This window comes from Plecotus auritus, assembly GCF_963455305.1.
Source record: "Plecotus auritus genome assembly, chromosome: X".
Lineage (NCBI taxonomy): Eukaryota > Metazoa > Chordata > Mammalia > Chiroptera > Vespertilionidae > Plecotus > Plecotus auritus.
Window position 1 is genome coordinate 89,950,616 of NC_137784.1, and position 23,515 is coordinate 89,974,130.

A 23,515-nucleotide genomic window follows, 5' to 3' on the forward strand; every position below is an offset into this window, starting at 1 on the left:
ATGTAGTGGTCTTTCTTGTTGTTTTGTTGATGGTTTCTTTTGCTGTGCAAAAGCTTTTTATTTTGATGTAGTCCCATTTGTTTATTTTCTCTTTATTTTCCATTTCCCTAGGGGCAGTATCAGTGAAGAAGTTCTTTTGGCATATGTCTGAGAGTTTGCTGCCTGTGGATTCCTCTAGTATTTCTATGGTTTCCCGTCTTATGTTTAAGTCTTTTATCCATTTTGAGTTTATTTTTGCGTATGGTGTATTTCACTGGCTTATTTCACTAATCATAATGCTCTCCATTTCCATCCATGTTGTTGCAAATGGTAGGAATTCCTTCCATTGGCCTAGTTTCATTTTTTTGCAAATATCTGTCCAATTTTCCCAACACCATTTATTGAAGGGACTGTCTTGACTCAATTGTATGTTCATGCCTCCTTTGTCGAATATTAATTGGGCATAGTGGTTTGGGTTGATTTCTGGGTTCTCTATTCTATTCCATTGGTCTATATGTCTGTTCTTGTGCCAGTACCAGGCTGTTTTGAGAACAGTGGCTTTGTAATACAGCTTGATATCTGGTATTGAGATCCCACCTACTTTGTTCTTCTTTCTCAGGATTGCTGTGGCTATTCGGGGTCTTTTTTCATTACAGATGAATTTTTGGAGAGTTTGTTCTAGGTCTGTGAAATAAGCCATTGGTATTGTAATGGGGAATGCATTGAATCTATAGATTGCTTTGGGAAGTATGGACATTTTGATGATGTTGATTCTACCAATCCATGAATATGGTATGTTCTTCCATCTGTTTATGTCTTCCTCTATCTCTTTTTTCAGTGTCTTGTAGTTTTTTGCATATAGGTCTTTTACCTCTTTAGTTAAGTTTATTCCTAGGTATCTTAATTTTTTTGGTACGATGGTAAATGGGATTGCTTTTTTAGTCTCTCTTTCTGTAAGTTCACTATTGCTGTGTAGGAATGCCAGAGACTTCTTGGCATTAATTTTGTAACCTGCTACCTTGCCAAATTCATTTAAGTCTAATAATTTTTTGATGGAGTCTTTAGGGTTTTCTATGTACAGTATCATGTTGTCTGTGAATAAAGACAGTTTAACTTCTTTTCCAATTTGGATGCCTTTTATTTCTTCTTGTTGTCTGATAGCAATGGCTCGTACTTCCAGTACTATGTCGAACAGGAGTGGTGAGAGAAGGCATCCTTGTCTTTTTCCTGTTTTTAGGGGAAATGGCTTTAGTTTTTGTCCATTGAGTGTGATGCTGGCTGTGGGTTTGTCATATATGGCTTTTATGATGTTAAGGTATGATCCTTCTATTCCCACCATGCTGAGAGTGTTTATCAAGAAAGGATGTTGGATTTTGTCAAATGCTTTTTCTGTGTCAATTGATATCACTATGTGATTTTTCTCCCTCAATTTGTTTATGTGATGTATCAAGTTTATTGATTTGTGGATATTGTACCATCCTTGCATCCCTCAGATAAATCTTGCTTGGTCATCGTGTATGATCTTTCTGATGTACTGCTGGATCCGATTTGCTAGAATTCTGTTGAGGATTTTGGCATCTATGTTCATGAGGGATACTGGCCTGTAATTCTCTATCATTGTGTTACCTTTATCTGCTTTTGGTATTAGGGTGATGCTGGCTTCATAGAAGTAGCTTGGAAGTGTTCCTTCCTCTGGAATTTTTTGGAATAGTCTGAGGAGGATAGGTTTTAGTTCTTCCTTGAGTGTTTGGTATTACTCTCCTGTGAAGCCGTCTGGCCAGAGGCTTTTGTTTGCTGGAAGGTTTTTGATGACTGCTTCAATATATTCCATAGTTATTGGCCTATTGAGATTTTTAGAATCTTCCTGATTGAGTTTTGGAAGGTGGTATTTTTCTAGGATTATGTCCATTTCCTCCAGGTTGTCTAGTTTGTTGGAATAGAGTTTTTCATAATATTTTTTAATAATCCTTTGCATTTCTGTGGGGTCTGTTGTTATTTCCCCTCCATTATTTCTGATTTTGTTTATTTGAGTCCTCTTTCTTTGCTTCTTGGTGAGCCTGGCTAGAGGTTCATCAATCTGGTTTATACTTTTAAAGAACCAGCTCTTGGTTTCATTTATATTTTGTATTGTTTTTTGTTTGTTTGTTTGTTTGTTTGTTTTTTGGCCTCTATGTCATTTATTTCTGCTCTAATGTTTATTATCTCCTTCCTTCTGCTCACTCTTGGCTTTTCTTGTTGCTCTCTTTCTAATTCTTTGAGTTTTAGCATTAGATTATTTACTACCATTTTTTCTTGTTTTTTGAGGTAGGCCTGTAGAGCTATAAACTTGCCTCTCAGGACTGCTTTCATTGTCTCCCATAGGTTTTGGATTGTTGTGTTTTTATTGTCATTAGTTTCCAGAATGTTTTTAATTTCTTCTTTGATCTCATTGGTAACCCAATCAATATTTAATAACATGCTATTCAGCTTCCAAGTGTTTGAGTGTTTTGGATTGTTTTTATTGTAGCTTATTTCTAATATTATGCCATTGTGGTCTGAAAAGTTGCTTGGTATGATTTCAATCTTCTTGAATTTGGGGAGACTTTGCTTGTGACCCAGTATGTGGTCTATTTTTGAAAATGTCCCATGTGCACTTGAGAACAACGTATGTTCTGTGGCTTTGGGGTGAAATGTTCTGAAGATGTCAATTAAGTCCATCTGATCTAGTGAGTCATTTAGGATTGCTGTTTCTTTGCTGATTTTTTTGTCTAGAGGATTTATCTTCCAGGAGATTTTTTATGTATTTGGGTGCTCCTGCATTGGGTGAATATATGTTTATCAGGGTTATATCCTCTTGTTGTATTGATCCCTTTAGTATTATGAAGTGGCCTTCCTTATCTCTTGTTATGGCTTTCACTTTGAGGTCTATTTTGTCAGATATAAGTATTGCTACCCCAGCTTTTTTTTTCATTTCCATTTGACTGAAAGATATTTTTCCATCCCTTCACTTTCAGTCTGTGTGAGTCCCTTGTTCTGAGGTGGGTCTCTTGTAGACAGCATATATATGGGTCATGTTTTTTTACCCATTCAGCCACTCGATGTCTTTTGATTGGAGCACTTAGTCCATTTATGTTTAAAGCTATTATTGAAAGGTACTTGTTTGTAGCCATTTTTATTTTTTGTGGCTGTGTTCATTCTTACCTTATTGTTTCTTCTTTTTACAGCATTCCCTTTAGCATTTCTTGCATTTCTGGCTTGGTAGTGATAAACTCCCTTAGCCTTTTTTTGTTTGCAAAGCTCCTGCTGTCCCCTTCAATTTTGATTGATAGTCTTGCTGGATAGAGTATTCTTGGATTCAGTCCCTTGCTTTGCATCACTTTGTATATCTCCCTCCATTCCCTTCTAGCTTGATGTGTTTCTGTTGAGAAGTCATTTGATAATCTGATGGGGGATCCTTTGTAGGTAACTCTCTGTCTCTCTCTTGCAGCCTTTAAGATTCTCTCTTTGTCGATAACATTTGCCATTATAAGTATGGCGTGTCTTGGTGTGGGTCTTTTGGGATTCATCTTGCCTGGGACTCTCTGTACCTGAGTAACTTTTTTCTTCCCCATATCAGGGAAGTTTTCTGTCATTATTTCTTCAAATAGATTTTCTAATCCTTGCTGCTCTTATTGTCCTTCTGGCAGCCCTATGTTACGTATGTTATTTTGTTTTGCATTGTCCCAAAGCTCCCTTAGGCTCTCCTCCTGCTTTTTATTTTTTTTCTCTAGTTGCTGTTCATATTTGGCTTGTTTCTGTACCTGATCTTCTAACTTACTAATTTGGTCCTCTGCTTCTTCCAGTCTACTGTTGAAGCCTTCCATGGTGTTTTTGATTGTAGCTACATCATTTTTCATTTCTTCCTGATTTTGGCTTAGGTTGTTGATATTTTAGTCCATCTGGTGTATGAATGTATGACCATTACTCTGAATTCTTTTTCTGTCATGTTGCATGCTTCTGTTTCACTTATTTCCTTTCTTGGTGATTCCTCCTTTTCTTTACTCTAGGGATTGCTTCATTGTCTCCCCATTCTGACTATCACCAGAAGGTTCAATTGTTGAGTTGTGGGGGTCTGGGCCTTGTGCAGTGGGAGTTTTGCACCCTCAAGTGTCGGTGAAGAGCTCTGACACCAAGACGTGCAGTTGCTGTGGGTTGGTGGGATCCACGCTCGCCCTCGGTCAGAGTCACAGGTGCTTAGTGTAGCCTCGTGTGTGCACCTAGAATCAGGGACTTAGTGTGGCCTGTGCCACGTTGAAACAGAGAACCTACTGGTGTGTGCCAAAAATCAAAGTCCCCTATTGCGTGTCAGGAGTCAGAGGCTCCTGTTTCCATGCCGAGAATCGAGTATCAGAGTCTCTGTTGCTTGGTGCTACCTTGCACTGAGATTCAGGGTCCCTGTGTGCACATGCGCCAAGAATTGGAGTCACTGGCTCTTAGTGTGAATATACTGGGAATCAGGGATCCAAGGCACATGCAATGAGGAACAGAGTCTAGTCACTGGTGCTCATTGATGCCTCTTGCGTGGAGATTCAGGTTCCCCGATCTGCTTGGGAGACCGGGTTGCTCAGTCGCACTGTGTGGCAGGAGGTCCACTTCTGCCCTGCAGTAAACAGCCTTCTGTGTGCGCTTGCCCTGAATCAAAGTCAGGTGGCACTGCCACTTAGTGTGGGTGTGGGGTCTGGTCATGCGGGTGTGCACTGTGGAAAACAAACTCACCGTGTCCATGCACCCAGGCTCAAATTCAGTGCTGCCTCCCTGTGTGGGAACAGGGTCTGGTCGTGGGGAACAAACTCTCCAAGTCCGCACATCCAGGTTCAATTTCAGTGCAGCCTCTCTGCTAAGGTGCAGGTTCTGTTCATGGGAAACAACCTCCCCAGGTTTGCACCCCCAGGCTGAAATTCAGCGCTGTCTCCCTAGGTGGGCATGAGATCTGGTCGCAAAAAATTACCTCCCTAGGGATTAGCAGCTAGGCTCAAATTCAGCTCAGTCTCCCTGCCTGGGTGCAGAGACTAGTCATGGGAAACAAATTCCCTGAGTTCTCAAGTCCAGGCTCAATTTCAGCGCTGTCTTCCTGCCCTGTCTTCGTGCGGGATCTGGTTGCAGAAAATTACCTCCCTAAGGATGAGCAGCTAGGCTCAAATTTAGCTCAGTCTCCCTGCCTGGGCACAGAGAGGAGTCAAGGGAAACAAACTTCCTGCATCCGACACCAAGGCTCAAAATCAGGTAGAGTCCCCACTGCTTTGTGCAGAAAGACTTATTGTGCGGCTGGGTCTGGTAGTTTCTATGTCATTGCCATGGGGTGGCGGAGAAGGGGGATTGGCTTTGTGACTCCCAGAAATCTGTGGTCGGGTGCCTGGATTCTTGGTGTCCCTGGGTCTGCAGCTCTGGTGGCAGGTCTTCTATCAGAGTGGCTGTAGGGTCCTGGTTTGCTTCTGAGACCAGACTGGGTGTTGGCGAGGCTAGAATTCTAATCTCAAGCAGTTCTGTTCTTCAAGATGGCATGGTCTCTGTGCCGCTGGTGTCGTCCCGGAATTGTTTGCCGTGGCTGCGGGTTTTTGCTGTCTAAGACTGCCTGGATTGGCAGCTTCCTGGAAGAACTGCAGGGTCTAACTGTCCCTATTTCACTCACACACACACCCACACCTGTCCACACACCCCTCTATTGCTCCCTCACTCTCTCACACACTCTCCCTCCCTACCTTCCTGCCGGTCACCATCCTTTTCTCTTCATTCTTAATGCTTATTACAATTTGTAGTTATATGTTTCTTTTTTTACTGGGCAATTCCCTGTTCTGTTCAATTATTCTTAAAGCTCAAGTGAAGAAATTGCATCTGTCCTGTTTTTTCAGCACCCGCACCTAGCTAATTCCTGTCATACCATCAAATGCATACATATTTGATGAAAAATAAGTAAACCTTCCATGATATTCTCTCATCTTACTCCATCCCACCCTAAGTTCTAGCCATACTAGGCCATGTTCTCTGAGTTTCCATTTTATGACTATATCTTTGCACATGGCCTCATCCAACAAAATCCATCTCAGCCCCAGAACCTTGCTCATAGGTCCCCTTCTCTGTGAAGCCTTCCCCCAATACCCTCAGGTTAGCCAATATTCCTCTGAATTCTCCATGGACATTTGAATCACAATTCTCCAATGTCACCCAACTGCATGTTTGTCTTCTTGCCAGTAGGGTAAGAATACTTTGTTTCCTTTCTTCCCCATATTCACACATGGTCTACAACATGACGGTGCTTAACAAATGAATATTTAATGAGCAACTACCGCCTAGCTGAGGAGTGTTGGCAAAGTTGTGGAATGAAGTGATAAATTATGTGTTACTGATTTGAAGCTTTGAAATTTCAGAAAGGGCTCAATGAGGTCTGTATATCTGAGAGATTTCATGGAGAAGGTAACTATTAAGGCAGCCCTTGGAGAATAAATTAAATGTAAAAATGTGAGAGTAGTCCAGGCACTGCAGAGTGCAAGAACAAAGATGATGATTGATCATGGACTAGTTGGGAAACAGTGGTATAATAAGAGATAAGGATTAGAGGTGAGCTAAAATTCCATAACCTCAATTTCCCCATCTAAAAAATTATCTTAAACATTTGTTGCCCATTTGCCACTTAAAAGGCTACCATGGAAAGAAAGACTGAATATCTTTTCAGATAGTGTCACTGGTGGTGCTGGGCTAACCATTACTGCTACAAGAAAATCTGTGCCCACAGCTGTGTGGGTAACTGAAGACAAATGTCTCCCAGGGAAAGATGAGAATGAGAATAGTATGATTCTCAGCTTGGCTAGTGTGACTCAGTGGTTGAGCATAGATCACGGGAGGTCATGCTTTGATTCCTGGACAGGGCACATGTCCAGATTGTAGGCTCGATCTCCAGTGTGTGACATGCAGGAGGCAGCTGATCAATGATTCTTTCTCATCATTGATGATTCTATCTTCCTCTGTCTCTCTCTCCCTTCCTCTCTGAAATCAATAAAAATATATATTAAAAAGTATGACGCTCAGAAATGAACCCAGGTCTCTAGAATGGTCACACCAGCACATATTATACTGTGGCTTTTTTTTTCTTCTTTTATTCATTCAGCAGTGCTTTTTTCAGATCAAGATAACATAACATTCTGTTTCAGAATGCACTTTAAACCATCCTGCATAGTGTTGTATTTGTAGTATTTTTAAAAATTTGTATAAATCTTATTAATCTAATAATTTTATTAATTTACAGATAATAAATTAACACTAAGCACATATCATGTGCCAGATATGTGTGTGCTAAAAGCTTCACATACATTTTTAAAATTATTCCTCACTTTTTAAAGACAGTTACCATTATTATCTCTAACTTCACAGATAAGAAACCTGAGGTACAGAGAGGTTAAGTAAATGGCTTAAGATCACACAGCTATAAGTAGTGAAAATGGGACAAGAGCCAAGCTTCTGACAGTGGGCATTATTGCAATGCACCAGAGTCTACCTTCTTAACTATTTCAATGAAGATAGGTTCTTTTGTATGCTCCATAATGCCTATAATAGTGCTAAAGACTAGTAGCTATATGTTTCAATTCAACTAATATTTGTTATATACCTACTATTTGTCAGGGCCCGAATACTTGATAATGGGAAATACAAATTTAAGTGAGGCATAGCCTTGCCTTGAAGCAACTCAAATTCTAGAGAAAAAGGCAAAAATAAAAATAAGTTAAATGTACTACTGTGAGATAAAGATTCTAATATATAGTAAGGACACAAAGTGTTCTTACTTTACCTGGGGAGGTAATTGAAGACCATGTAATATTTGAGCTATATTTAGGAGGGTTGATTGGAGTTTGAGAGACAGCAATGTAGCGATGATCTTTCTAGATGATGGAAACAGCATGTGCTCAGGTGTGGGTTTATAAAATACAATGCATTTTAAGAGAACATTGACTTTCTATTCTTCAAACCTCTCAAGCATGTGACTACTTTGAAACACTTGCACATGAAGTTCAGTCTCTATAATCCTCTTCCACTGGATCTTCATTGTTTCTTTCTTATCATGTAGGTTTGAGATCAAGTGTCATCTCCTGAGTAATGCTTCCAAGACCACCTTTTATAGCACAGCAAGCCCCTCACCTTCTATCTCATTACCCTTACTTGATTTTCTTCAATAACTTATCACTGTTTGAAATGACCATATTTTTATTTATAATTTTAAGATATAGCTTTCCAACCAAAATGTAAATCCCATAATAGCAATAACCTTATCTGTCATAGTTACTACTCTATACCCAGAACCTAGCACATAATAGATTCTCAATAGACATATAATATTGAATTACTACATAAATAGTGGTGTAGATAGCAATGGGGACATGCTCTGTTGGTTGAGCTCCACTTTTCATTGCATGTTTAACCTCCCCCACCCCATACAGCCTTGTTCATAGACAAGAAGCCCCCTCTACCTCAAGGAAAGTCTTAATTAGTCTAAGTTAATATTGGAAATTCCATTTCTTTGGCCAGCAATTGACCTAGATTTCAGCATTTGATGTAATTCTGGACAATGAGATATGCTGAAGGACTTATGGGAAAGTTTCCTTTTTTATTTTCAACAATAAAGATTTATTTTTTTAAAAAAGAAAATATCTTGGTGAGCTCAAGAAATACCTTGATATCTTAAAGAAGATAAAAATAAAATGTTTTAGTATCACAGCAAAAAGGCACTTAAAAGAAAATAATGTTAAATTTTATTTTATTAAAATTAAGAATTTTTTGTTATTCAAAAGACTTTATCAAAGGATAAAAAGGCCAAATGACTGAGTGAGATTATTGCAATGCACATAACTAACAAATAGCTTATATCTAGAATTTATAGGAATGACTACAAATCAATAAGGAAAAGACAGATAACTATAGAAAATTGGCAAAAGATTGAAACAGGTACATAAAAAAAAGAAGGAATCCAAGTTTCATTTAAAATTTTATACATCTACTAGAGGCCTGGTGCATGAAATTCGTGCACGGGGGGGGTGTCCCCCAGCCCAGCCTGCACCCTCTCCAATTTGGGACCCCTCGAGGGATGTCCGACTGCCCGTTTAAGCCCGATCCTGGTGGAATCAGGCCTAAACAGGCAGTCAGACATCCCTCTCACAATCCAGGACTGCTGGCTCCCAACTGCTCGCCTGCCTGCCTGCCTGATTGCCCCTAACCTCTTCTGCCTGCCAGCCTGATCACCCCCTAATCACTCCCCTGCCAGCCTGATTGATGCCTAACTGCTCCACTGCCAGCCTGTTTTCCCCTAACTGCCCTCCCCTGCAGGCCTGGTCCCCCCCAACTGCTCTCCCCTTCAGGCCTGGGTCCCCCCCCCCAACTGCTCTCCCCTGCAGGCCTGGTCCTCCCCAACTGCTCTCCCCTGCAGGCCTGGGTCCCTCCCAACTGCCTTTCCCTGCAGGCCTGGTCGCCCCCAACTTCCCTCCTCTGCTGGCTTGGTCACCCCTAACTGCCCTCCCTTGCAGGCTTGATCACCCCAACTGCCCTCCCTTGCAGGCCTGGTCACTCCCAACTGCCCTCCCTTGCAGGCCTGGTCCCTTCCAACTGCCCTCCCTTGCTGGCCATCTTGTGGTGGCCATCTTGTGTCCACATGGGGGCAGGATCTTTGATCACATGGGGGCAGCCATCTTGTGTGTTGGAGTGATGGTCAATCTGCATATTACTCTTTTATTAGATAAGATAGAGGCCTGGTGCAGGGGTGGGGGCCAGCTGGTTTGCCCTCAAGGGTGTCCTGGATCAGAATGGGGGTTCCCTTGGGGTGTGGGGCGGCCTGGGCGAGGGGCCTGTGGTGGTTTGCAGGCTGGCCACGCCCCCTGGCAACCCAAGAGGAGGCCCTGGGATCTGGGGTTTATTTATCTTCTACAATTGAAACTTTGTAGCCTGGAGCGGAGCCAAGCCTTCTGCTTGCTCCGTGGCGGCAGCCATTTCTGTTGGGATTTATGTATCTTCTATAATTGAAACTTTGTAGCCTTAAGCGGAGGCCTGGGCTGGCCAGGGTGTGCAGAAAGCTTGGCTTCCTCCATCGCCGCAGGCAACCCTAGCCTCCTGCTCTTTCCAGCTCCGTGGCTGCCGCCATTTCTGTTTGGGTTTATGTATCTTCTATCATTGAAACTTTGTAGCCTTGAGTGGAGGCCTGGGCCGGCAAGGGCAGATGGAAAGCTTGGCTTCCTCCATTGCCGGGGAAACCCAAGCTTCCCTCCTGCTCTCTGCGGCCTTAGCCATCTTGGTTGGGTTTATTTGCACATTCCCTCCTGATTGGCTTATGGGCGTGGCTTGTGGGCGTGGCTTGTGGGTGTAGCCGAGTGATGGTTAATTTGCATATTACTCTTTTATTAGATACGATAGGATTGCCTAGCAATGTTAGTATTGTGAATATATATAAAAATTTCTAGTGTGCATAGTTATATTCTAATATTGGCTTCTATTTCTTCCACAATTAGTAATTTTCCTAAACTATGTTTTTGAGGGTAAAATTAAAAGGTACATATAATCCCCTTTTGTAAGAAGATACAAGCTTAAATGATTCAGAGAGATTGTTAAACAATTGTACTTGCAATAATAAAAGTGAAAATGTTTTAAATAAAAGGGGTGTGTGTGTGGTGTGTTTAAATAGAATACTTATAAAGCACTTAGAAAAATAGTTAGGGAATCAATGTTCCCAGATTTTCTTTGCTAGTAATTTTCTACATTTCCATTTATATTCCCTCTCTCTGAAAGATATAAAATTAAGATTAGCATTTTACAGCTTTTATAAATTTCAATGCTTTTATAGAGAAAGTCCTGAAGTAAACATCCTTTAATATTCTAAACATTTTCACTTTTTATAATCATAGCAATTTTGTTTCCTGTTTTGGTACTACTAGTCAGGAAAAATGTCCAGGATTTCTTACCAGCTCCTTCTTATTTATTTATTTATTTATTTATTTATTTATTTATTTGTTTGTTTATTTATTTATGTATTTGTTTATTTTTTCTGTTTCTTGTTTATTTTTAATGTTTTTTAAATTTTATTGGGGTGACATTAATCAACATGAACATATAGGTTTCATGTGTGGATTACTAATTTATAAAATTTGTATATAGGACCATGTGCCCACCACCCGAAGTCAAATTTTCTCCTGTCACCTCATATTAGGACCCCTTTCTTCCCCAACACCTCTTCCTCTGGCAACCACCACACTGCTGTTTGTGTTCATATGTTTAGTTTTATATTTCACATATAGGTGAAACCATATAGTTCTTAGCTTTTTCTGTTTGACTTATTTCACTTCGCATAATGTTCTCAAGGTCCTTCCTTATTGCTGTAAATTCTGTATTTCATCCTTTCTTATGGCCATGTAGTACTCCATTGTGTATCTATACCACATCTTCTTTATCTTGTCCTCTATCATAGGGCACTTTGGCTGTTTCAAACTCTTGGCCACTGTGAATAATGCTGCAATGAACATAGGGGTGCATATATCTTTGTGTATAAATGATTTCGAGTTTTTGGGGTATATACCCAGGAGTGGGATTGTTGGGTCGTATGGTAGCTCTATTTTTCATTTTTTGAGGAATTGCCAGACTGCTTTCTTTTTTTGTTTTAGTTTCCAACACAGCCTTCATTCGGACGCAAACTCACAACAGTGATTCAGACAGACAGGCGGGTGCGATTGGAGTGGGGTTTGGTCCGGCAGATTTCCGAGACTTGGAGCCTTTGCTTGCTGGGCAGCCTGGGTGCTAATTGCTCAGGGTATCCAGCGCATCAGAAACCAGAAATCATCCCCGCTCACTGCCCAGCTCAGAGTCCAGAATCTGGATGCCACATGTCCAAATCTCTAGATTCAATCTGGCTCCCCTGCGCAGAGTGGAACCTGAGACCCACTAGCGTGGTTTTTGTTAGTGCACTTCTTTTCTTTATAAATTATTTTTCTTTATTGATTAAGGTATTACATATGTGTCCTTATTGCCCCATTGCCCCCCCCCCCCCCTCATGCGCTCACTCCCCTTGGTGTCTGTATACATTGGTTAGGCTTATGTGCATGCATACAAGTCCTTTGGTTGATCTCTCCCACTTACCCCCACCCTCCCCTACCTTCCCTCTGAGGTTTGACGGTCTGATCGATGTTTCTCTGTCTCTGGATCTGTTTTTGTTCATCAGTTTATGTTTTTCATTATATTTCATAAATGAGTGAGATCATGTGATATTTATCTTTCTCTGACTGTCTTATTTCACTTAGCATAATGCTCTCCAGTTCCATCCATGCTGTTATGCTGTTGCAAATGGTAAGAACTCCTTTTTTTTTTACCACAGCATAGTATTCCATTTTGTATATGTACCACACTGCTTTTCATAGTGGTTGTACCAGTCTACATTCCCACCAGCAGTGGATGAGGGTTCCCTTTTTTTCCACAACCTCTACAACTCTTGTTGGTGCTTGTCTTGTTGATAATGGCCACTCTAACAGGTGTGAGGTGGTATCTCATTGTAGTTTTAATTTGCCTTTCCCTGATTGTCAGTGAGTTTGAATTTCTTTTCATATATCTATTGGCTGTTTGTATGTCTTCTTGGGAGAGGTGTACTTTCAGGTCCTCTTCCCACTTTTTGATTGGATTGTTTGTTTGGTGTTGAGTTTTATGAGTTCTTTATATATTTTGAAAATTAAGCCTTTGTTGGAGTAACTACTGTTTGCAAATATCATCTCCCATCTGGTTGGTTATCTGTTTGTTTTGTTGTCCATTTCTTTTGCTGTGCAGAAGCTCTTCAGTTTGATATAGTCCCATTCATTTATTTTTGCCTTTACCTCCCTTGCCTTTGGGGTCAAGTCCATAAAATGTTCTCTACCACCCAGGTCCATAAGTTTGGTACCTATATTTTTTTCTATGTGACTTATAGTTTTGGATCACATGTTTAAGTCTTTGATCCATTTTGAATTAATTTTTGTAGATGGGACAAACTGCAATCCAGTTTCATTCATTTGAATGTGGCTTTCCAATTTTCCCAGGAACATTTATTGAAGAGACTATCTTTACTCCAATGTGCATTTCTGGCACCTTTGTCAAAAATTACCTGTTCATACATTTGGTTTTATAGCTGGGCTCTCTATTCTGTTCTATTGATCTGTGTATCTGTTTCTCTGCCAATACCATGTTGTTTTGATTATCATAGCTTTGTAGTATTTTTTGAAGTCAGGTGGCGTGATACCTCCAGTATTGTTCTCTTTTTTCAGGATTTCTTTGACTATTCTGAGTCTTTTGTGGTTTCAAACAAATCTGATGATTTCTCATTCTACTGTATTTCTTTAAAAAAATAACATTGGGATTTTAATGGGGATTGCATTAAATCTGTATATTGCTTTGGGTAAAATGGCTATTTTAACTATGTTGATTCTTTCAATCCATGAACATGGGATATTTTTCCATTTCGTTGTGTCTTTTTCAATCTGTTTGAAAAATGTTTTGCAATTTTCAGTATATAGGTCTTTCATTCTTTGTTAAGTTTATTCCTAGGTATTTTACTAGTATTCTTTTGGTTGCAATGTATTGCAAAAGAAATTGTTTTCTCCATTTCTTTTTCTGAAGTTTTGTTGTTGGTATACAGTAAGGCAATGGATTTTTGCACATTGGTTTTGTATCCTGCAATTTGACTGTATTTGTTTATTGTTTCCAGTAGTTTTTTGATAGTCTTTAGGTTTTTCTATATATCATCTGCAAAAAGTGACAGTTTGATTTCTTCCTTCCCTATTTGGATGCTTTTTATTTCTTTCTCTTGCCTTATTGCTCTGGTTAGAACTTCCAGTAGTATCTATAATAATAAAAGTGTAATATGCTAATTAGACCAGACATCCTTCCAGACCAGGGCTGTGAAGGAAGCCTGGGTCCTGGGTGCTGGAGGGAAGCCAGTGCTGGCAGCCAGGGGTAGGAAAGCCTACTCTTGTATGAATTTCACGCATCAGGCCTCTAGTGTTGAATGAGTGGTGAGAATGGACATCCTTGTCTTATTCCTGATCTTAGGGGAAAAGCTTTCAGTTTTTCACCATTTAGTATGATATTGGCTAAGGGTTTATCATATATATCCTTTATTAAGTTGAGGTACTTTCCTTCTATTCTTATTTTATTGAGGGTCTTAATCATAAATTAAAATGTTGTATCTTATCAAATGCTTTTTCTGCATCTATTGACAAGATCATATGATTTTTATCCTTTCTTTTGTTAATGTGGTGTATTATGTTGATTGATTTGTGAATGCTGACCCATCCTTTTGCCCCTGGAATGAATCCCACTTGATTGTGATGTATTATTTTGTGGATGTACTTATGTATTCGATTAGCTAGTATTTTGGTTAGGATTTTTGAGTCTGTATTCATCAGGGATATTGGTTTGTAGTTTTCTTTTTTGTGCATTATCTTTGCCAGGTTTTGGTATCAGGGTTATATTGGCTTCATAGAATGTGTTGGAAGTATTGCTTCTTCAATTTTCTTGGAAGAGTTTGAAAAGAATAGGCTTTAATTCGACCTTGAATGTTTGGTAGAATTCACTGGTGAAGTTATCTGGTCCTGGACTTTTGCTTTTTTGGGGGAGGTTTTTTATGATTGTTTCAATTTCCTCACTGCTGATCGGTTTATTTCGATTTTCAGTTTCTTCATGATTTAGTCTAGGAAGGTTATATATTTCTAGGAACTTATCCATTTCTTCTAGTTAATGAATTTGATGGCATAAAGGCTTTCATAATATTCTAGAATGATCCTTTGTTTATCTGTGATGTCTGTGGTGATTTCTCCTCTCTCATTTCTGATTTTGTTTATATGGGTCTTTTACCTTTTTTCCTTAGTGAGTCTAGCCAGGGGTTTGTCAATTTTATTAATCTTTTCAAAGAACCAGCTCTTTGTTTTATTGATTTTTTGTATAGTCTTTTTGTTCTCTATTTCATTTAATTCTGTTCTGATTTTTATTATTTCCTTTCTTCTGCTAACTTTGGTTTGCTTTTATTCTTCTTTTTCTAGTCTTTTTAGGTGCGATGTTAGTTTGTTTACTTGGAATTTCTCTTGTTTCTTGAGATAGGCCTGTAGTGATATAAACTTCCCTCTTATTACAGCTTTCTCTGCATCCCAGAGGTTTTGATATGTTGTGTTATCATTCTCCTTTGTCTCTCTATATCTTTTGATCTCATCTTTTATTTCTTCTTTGACCCAGTCATTTTTTATCAGTATGTTGTTTAATCTCCACGTATTTATAGGTTTGTTTTTTTTACCTCTTTTTTGCAGTTGATTTCTAATTTCATGGCATTGTGGTCAGAAAATATACTTGGAATAATTTCAGTATTTTTGAATTTGTTGATGCTAGTTCTGTGACCCAACATATGGTCTATCCTTGAGAATGTTCCATGTGCACTGGAGAACAATGCATAATCTGATGTTCTGGGATGAAATGTTCTGTAAATGTTGATTATATCCATTTGGCATAATGTTTCATTTAAGGCAGATATTTCTTTATTGACTTTTTGTTTGGTTGATGTGTCTAGAGCTGTCAATGGAGTATTAAGGTTTCCAACTATAATTGTGTTTTGATCTGTTTCTCCCTTTAGTTCTGTGAGTAGCTGTTTAATATATTTCGGTGCTCCCTGGTTGGGCGTATATATATTAAGAAGTGTTATGTTTTTTTGATGTAGTGTTCCCTTTATCATTATAAAGTGTCCATCTTTGTCTCTCCTTATCTTTGTTACCTTGAGGTCTATTTTGTCATTTATAAGTATGCCTACACCTGCTTTTTTGTGGATGTTATTTGCTTGGAGAATCATTTTCCACCCTTTGACTTTGGTTTCTTTTATTTTTTATTTTATTTTATTTTATTTTTCACCCTTTGACTTTGAATCTACCTTTGTCTCTGCTGTTTAGATGTGTCTCTTATGGGCAGCATATGGTTGGGTTTTATTTTTTGATCTACTCTTCTACTCTGTGCCTCTTTACTGGTGAATTTAAACCATTTACATTTAGGGTAATTATTGATGTATGAGGATTTCCTATAGCCATTTTCTCTTTTGTTTTCTGGTAACTCTGTGCCTCCATTGGTTCTTTTTCTTTATGCTTCTATCTGTTGTTTTTGTTTGGTGGTATTCCATATATCTTTCCTCTGTTTCCTCTTTTTTTTTTTCTTTATTGATTAAGGTATTACATATGTGTCCTTATTCCCCCATTGTCCCCCAACCCCCCACTCATGCCTTCACCTCCTTGGTGTCTGTGTCCATTGGTTAGGCTTATATGCATGCATACAAGTCCTTTGGTTGATCTCTCCCCCTTACCCCTACCCTCCCTTACCTTCCCTCTGAGGTTTGATGGTCTGATGGATGCTTCTCTGTCTCTGGATCTGTGTCTTGTTTGGGGAATTTCTGTGTGTGGTTGCCATTAGATTTATAAAAAATGAAATTGCATATATACTATAGTTTTTTCCCTTTTGAGTGCATCTGATCTTTATCTTCCTTTGCCCGTTCATACCTGTCCCTCTTTCCCTTGTATATTCTTAAAAAGAGATGTAAAAAAAGAAGTATTTCCCTTTGTGTCTATGAATGTTATAATTTGCATGTGATAACAAAGACTTTGATAGCCACCTTGAGATTCTGAGGATAGCCAACCTAAAAGATGGAGGCTACATTCTGAGGATGGCATAAATTGGGTCTTTTATGACATCTTTGAGCCACTGAATTAATCAATCTGAGAGCTGATCAACCTCTAGGCTTTCAGTTTTATAAGATGAAAACTCTCTTTTTGTTAACCCTCTTTTGGCATGTTTTTCTGTTACAAGATGCCAAAATTATTCTAAGTGACAATAGTCTCTGGAAAATTACCAAAATCAAATCAGATATAAATAGATACCCTGAACATATTAATAATCATAGCAAAAATTAAAATAGTTTGAAATATCTACTAATTAAAATTCATTCAGCTCAGGTTATATAGCTATATATAAAACTTTAAAAATACAGATGGTATATTTTTTTAAATATATTTTATTGATTTTTTATAGCACGGAAGGGAGAGGGATAGAGAGTTAGAAACATTGATGAGAGAGAAACATCAATCAGCTGCCTCTTGCACACCCCCCACTGGGGATGTGCCCGCAACCAGGGTACATGCCCTTGACTGGAATCGAACCTGGCACCCTCCAGTCCACAGGCCAACGCTCTATCCACTGAGCCAAACCTGTTAGGGGCAGATGGTATCTTTATATTAAAAATATTTTAGCCTTGGCTGGGGTAGCTCAATTGATTGAGTGTCATCCCATGCACCAAAGGATTGCAAGTTTGGTTACCAGTCTGGGCACATGCCCTGGTTGCAGGCTCGATCCAAAATAGGAGGCATGCAAGAGGTAGCCAAATGATGTTTTTCTCTCACATTGATGTTTCTCTCTCACCATCTCTCCTCTCTCTCTAAAATAAAACAAATATATAAATATTTCAGATTATAGAAAAAGGAAAAAACCCTCAATTAATTCTATAGAGCTAGCATAATCTTAATGATAAAAAATTAATAAAGGTACCCCAAATGAAAATTGTAGATAAATTTCAACCGTGAAAATAATTCCAAAAATTCTAAATAAAAGTAGTGTATTTGAAGAATAATACAGTATAACAAAGTAGAATTTATCCTAAGAGTACAAGCATGGTTCAATATGAGGAAATTTTCAATATAATTCAGTAAATAAGTCCATAACTTAAAGGAAAGAAAACATGATTATATTAATACAAATAATTTGATATAACTCAGCACCCATTCCTTAAAAATTGGAAGAGAAATTAACTACTTATGCACAAAAGACTCTTTACCTCAAATCAATAACAAATATCATAATAAATTATGAAATACTGGACCCATTGCTATTAAAGTCACAAACAAGATAAGGATGTCATTTTCAGCACTATTATGCATTTTTAAAGTTTGAGTAATATAAGGATATGAAAATATTATAAATATTTAACAGAGGAGACAAATTACCTTTATATTCAGATAATATATTTGTATAATAAAACACCCAGGAAACTTTTAAAATCTTTTAGAATAAATAAGATTCTTTGGTAAGGTGACAGAATGTAAGAAAAATATACACATATCAACTACTTTGAAAAATTGATAACATGAGTTATCATAATCACTCAGAAATTGAAATGGAAAAAAATCCAATGCACCTTAGTGACAACATCTTAAGATATCTATGAATAAATTTACCTAGAAAAGAACAAGATCCGTGTAAAAGAAGTCACTGAAGGTGATAAAGTGAGACCAAAGAAAATATGGAAACACACTATGCTACTGAAAAGAAAGACTCTAATAAAAATATAATTTCTTCTTAAATTAAGATTTAAAAAGCATTCCATTTGTGATTATGGAGCTAGACAAAAAAGTAAAGTTTAAATGAAAGGATAAATGTCTAAAAATTTTCACAGAAATTTTGATTAAGAAAAAAATGACATTATAAAAAATGACAGAGTAAGCAACTCCAAAAACCCATATCTCCACTAATGCAATGATTAACCTAGCAAACACCACCAGAATCAACATTTTTTGAACTCTGGAATCTAATAAAAACTTACAACCAGAGTAGTGCTTAGTGAAGAAAGAAGCTACTAAATTTTGGTAAGAAGGTATTGTGACATTTTTACTGAACTTCTGACCATTCCCTACTCCTTAGCTTGCAGACAGCCATGGGGATAGTGGCCTGCATTTCTAGTGTGGGTTGCTGGTGCCAAGGTGAAGGGGAATATATGGATTTTATTCTCAAAGAATTGTGATTGTATATTTTGACTGATCAATTCCTATATATTGAATTGCTGTATGAAAAAGAGGGATCTTCTCAGAGGATTGACTTTTTTTTTACCCCTCTTTGGGATTTCTCCAAGGTGGAGCAGCCTCTGCAGCAGTGTTTGCCAAATGCTAAATGGTAGATTTGAGCAGGTAGAAGAAAGAATCAGTGAAGCTGAAGCTATATCAATTGAAATAATCCAGTTTGAGGAGCAGAAAGTAAAAAACAATGAAGAGAGGTAAATAGCACCTCAGAGGTATGTGAGACACTATCACCAACAGATGAATAATAGGTGCCCCAGAAAGAGAGGAGAAACAGAAACAGGCAGAAAATAAATTTGAGAAAATAATGGCCCCAAACTTCCAAAATTTGATGAAACATATTAATCTATATATTCAAGAAGGTCAACAAACTCCAAGATGGCTAAACTCAAGGAGATTCCACACTGAAACACATAATTACCAAACTGTCAAAAAACAAAGATAGGATCTTAAAAGCAGCTAGATATGTGACTTGTTATATATAAGGGTTCCTCAGTAAAATTAACAGCCAATTTCTATTCAGAATCTATGGAGGCCACAAGACTGTTAAGTGAGATATTTGAAGTGTTGAAGGAAAAAAAAAACTTTAAACAAAATTCTATATCTTAGAAAACTATTCTTCAAAAATAAAGGAGACATTAAGACATTCCCAGATAAACAGAATCTGAGGGAGATCATTGTCTGTAACCATGTCCTAGAAGAATGCTAGTGGTACTCCTTCAAGCTAGATAGTAATTAAAAGACACACAAAGAAATAGAAAAGTTACCTTTAAAGTAACTCTATAGCTAACTATAAAAGCCAGTATTATTGTACTTTTTATTTATAAGTTTTCTTTTTTGTTCCCCCTAGATGACTGAAAAGAGAAACACATAGAACAAAAATTATAAATCTATGTTAATGGGTACATACACAATAAATAAATGTAGATTGTGACAATAACAACATAAAGGGGGAAGGATGTAGCTGCATAGGATCAGAGTTTTTTACACTGTTGAAACTAAGTTATTAATTCAAAGTAGTTTGCTATAAATTAGAGGTATTAATTATAATTGCCATGGTGACCACTAAAAATAACTAAAAACACATATAGAATAGAAAATGAGAATTAAATCAAAATAATACACTACAAAAATCAATTAAACTCAAAGAGGGTTGTATTGAAGGAAGTGAGGCATGAAAATATATAGACATATAGAAAACAAATAGAAAAATGGTAAAAGTAAGTCCAGTAATTATAGTTTTAAGGATTTGGGTGAGCGTACTAGGAGGTAACGATGTTCCATGTGGATATGTTGGTTTTTGAGGGTTTCTGGAGACATCAGGAAGGAGAGATCCAATCAGCATGTAGAGCACAGCATTGAAATCTGGTGATATAAAATTGGGAGTCATCAGCATTTTGATCAAAGGTTCTCAACTATGGCTGCACATTAGAATAATCTGTGGAGCTTTTGAAAAATACTCATGCTTGGGTCACAGTACCCTTCTACCATTGTCATTTAAAAATAGCTTCCCAGGTGAATATAACATGCAGCCAAGATTGAATGCCATCATTGTAAGTGGTAATTGGAGCTGTTGGGAGTAGATATGATCATCAGGGAAAGTGCAAAGAGATAAGGGGAACTGGAGAACAAATTTCTTCTTAGAGTGGAGAAGGGTATAGAGCTCCAATATCCAGTACAGTAGCCACTAGCCATTTGTGGCTATTTAAATTTAAATGAATTAAAATGAAATAAAAAATTCAGTTCTGTATTTGCACCAGTCTCATTTCAAACACTTTAATAACCATAGATGACTTGTGGCTACCATATTGGAAAGGACAGATATAGATCATTTTAATCATTACAGAAAGTTCCATTGGATGGTGTGGGATGATCCAATTGTCTCTTCTACCTCTCATCTGACTATAGTACAGAGGACTCTTCCAAATTCATGGTAGAAATATACAGTATCCATGTTAAGATGTGGGTACTTGCATTTGCCTAATGAATTTTCATGGCTATGGGCATGTGGTATTTTTATTTTTGTAAGATTTTCAACTCTTTAGTCACTACACTTTGGTGTCAAGAGGAGTTATGTAGAACTGCTGGCAATTGGATTAAATCAATGCTTTTTATTTTTTCTGGAGTGAAAAATATATATTTGTTTCCATCAAGTCACTCAGCCGTATGGGGGAGTTTAAATCTGTTGTTAAACACTCATTATCACTTTGCATGATGTTTCTTAAAGTAGTCAAGGAAAAGGCAGAATGGGATGACACTAATTACAATGAATAGTAGGCAGTGTAATTGGTTAAAAGTTTTGCATCTGATTATCAGTTTTAGGGTTGGCTTTCACCCCAATTCCCACAGGCTTTGAGAAATGAGTGTCTGGCCCCTTTCTGTTACCCTTTCACCTTAGAATCTAAAGTGGCAATGTTCACCTAGGAGCTTATTGGCCAAACCCTCCTTAAATGGGGGCAAAAGGACTCTAAAATTTTTTTATGCTAAGAATTAGGAAATCTGGGTGAAGGGGTACGTGGGCAGTCTTTATAATTTTCTTACAACTTTTCTGTTTTTGAAATTATCCTATATAATAAAAGGCTAATATGCAAATCAACCAAACAGCAGAATGACCAGTCACTATGATGGGCACTGACCACCAGGGGGCAGACACTCAATGCAGGGGCTGCCCCCTCAGTGCACTCCCCCAGGGGGAGCACCACTCAGCCAGAAACCAGGCTCACAGCTGGCAAGCACAGCAGTAGTGGCAGTAGTCTTTCCCGTCTCCGCAGCACTAAGAATGTCTGACTGCTGGCTTAGGCCCAGGGGGAGCAGGCCTAAGCCATCAGTTGGATATCCCCAAAGGGCTCTCAGACTGTGAAAGGGTGCAGGCCTGAGGGACCTGCCCCCCCCCCCAAGTGCATGAATTTTGTGCACCAGGCCTCTGGTTTTAAAATAAAAATTATAAAAAGTTACTTAAACTAGCAAATCATGGATTCTCATAAAAATATAACAATGTGGCCTAAAATAAAGAAATATTTCCAGTCTCCCTCCCATGCATTTTTTTATGAGTTACTGTATATACTAGTACATGTTCTATCCAGTTTTTTTCACTTGATGTTTTGTAAGAATTTCTCACCTATCTGTAATAATACTCTTTATATCGCTTGCCTTCCCACCACCAATTTCCCCTGTGGGGCAGTGGCTCTACTATGTGAGACTGAGAAAGGATGTTTCATACATTAAATGTTAAAACATCACGTTAAATGGCTACATAGTATTTTATTGGGTCAGATCAGGTTTACCATAATGTACTAAACTAGTCTACAGTTTGAGGATCTTTAGGGTTTATTCCATTTATCCCCGCTATTGTAAATAATGCTTTGATAGATACTTTTGTACATAAAGATTTTTATATAGTATATTCAAGTTATTTGCACAGTATAACTTCCAAGAAATCAACTTACTGGGTCAAAAACCAGGACCATGGAACTTTTGCTATAAGTCAGAATGGGGAAGGAAGAGAAAAATTTTAGAGTTATTTCAAAGTAAGAAATAATGAGACTTGCTGAAAAAAACAACAGGAGTTGGTAGTCAAAAGACTATAGGAAGTGATGTACAGAGAAAACTCAATATGATATCTAAGTTTTAAAATTATTTTATTTTTAAAATTTTATTATTTATTAAAGTATAATTGACATATATTCATTTCAGGTATACAGCATAGTGATTTAACATTTATATACCTTATGATGTGATCACTACAGTAAGTCTAGTAACCATCTGACACCACACAAAGTTATTACAGTTTTATTGACTTTTTCCCTATGCTGCACATTACATTTAAGCCTTAGTGACTAAAAGAGTGGTAATGCTGCTGTCCATGTGACTGAGAAAGGCTCTTCACTAGGCTAGTTATTAATGTCCTAAGAGTTTTTGTCAAAAAGATTCTATTTCTTCATGACTTCCATTTTTACTTCAAAGATGCTTATTTTGCTTTCTTCTTGGTCTTCATTTGGCAGTGGCTCTTAACACTTTGACTGTTTCTCTGTCCCAGTGGATTCTGCCAAGTAATGATCTTAAATGCTTGAATGCACTCAAGAAGTTCTGCTGAGTATTACCTTACAGTGCAATCTCCTTCGGTGTGACTGTTTAGCAACTTTCTCATTTTGCATATTGGAATCTCTAAAACCAGGTCACCCTTGTTATTCTTTAGATGGTTTAACTTTTGTACAGGATATATTTCCTACAAAGTTGGTTAGTTCTTCATCTCCCTGCCTACCTTAACAGATAAGATTAGGACTTGAAATGTTATAATAGTAAAGTTTTAAAACAAAAAATAAAAATTTGTCAGGGGACTTACCTAAAAATAATGGTACATACCTCTACATGTAAAGTGGTGCAGGTTAAAGAATAGTGTCCTGGGAATTAGGAGACCTGGATTCTAGTCTCAGCTCTTCCACTAATTTGAAATATGAACGCGCACAAGTCACATTACCTCTTTAAGTCTCTGTTTCCTTTTCTGTGAAATGAGGGGGGTAGGAAGGTGATTACTAAGATGAATGCCAGCCCCTAAATAAACTATTAAAAATAATAAATGCCTATACAGTATTATCAATATTTATGATACTTAGAGACCATTGAATTAGCTATAGCACCAAGTGAGAGACTCATTTATCATCAGT

The 23,515-nt window shown here is 37.9% G+C and overlaps 1 protein-coding gene across 5 annotated transcripts in view; it reads right to left on the reverse strand.

The window, feature by feature from the left end:
* Positions 1 to 23,515, reverse strand: part of TRPC5 (transient receptor potential cation channel subfamily C member 5) — a 397,050-nt gene that overhangs the window by 196,094 nt on the left and 177,441 nt on the right. For 2 of the 5 annotated variants that reach the window (XM_080653346.1, XM_080653343.1), the window contains exons 1-3: positions 23,214 to 23,303; positions 22,298 to 22,328; positions 20,115 to 20,216 (exon numbers count right to left, since the gene is read on the reverse strand). The exons of 1 other annotated variant lie outside the window; for it this stretch is intronic. The gene's annotated coding sequence lies outside the window, so the exon portion shown is untranslated. Of the gene's footprint in view, positions 1 to 20,114; positions 20,217 to 22,297; positions 22,329 to 23,213; positions 23,304 to 23,515 lie in introns of those variants that run through there. 2 more of the 5 variants (XM_080653344.1, XM_080653345.1) reach the window with 1 other exon arrangement.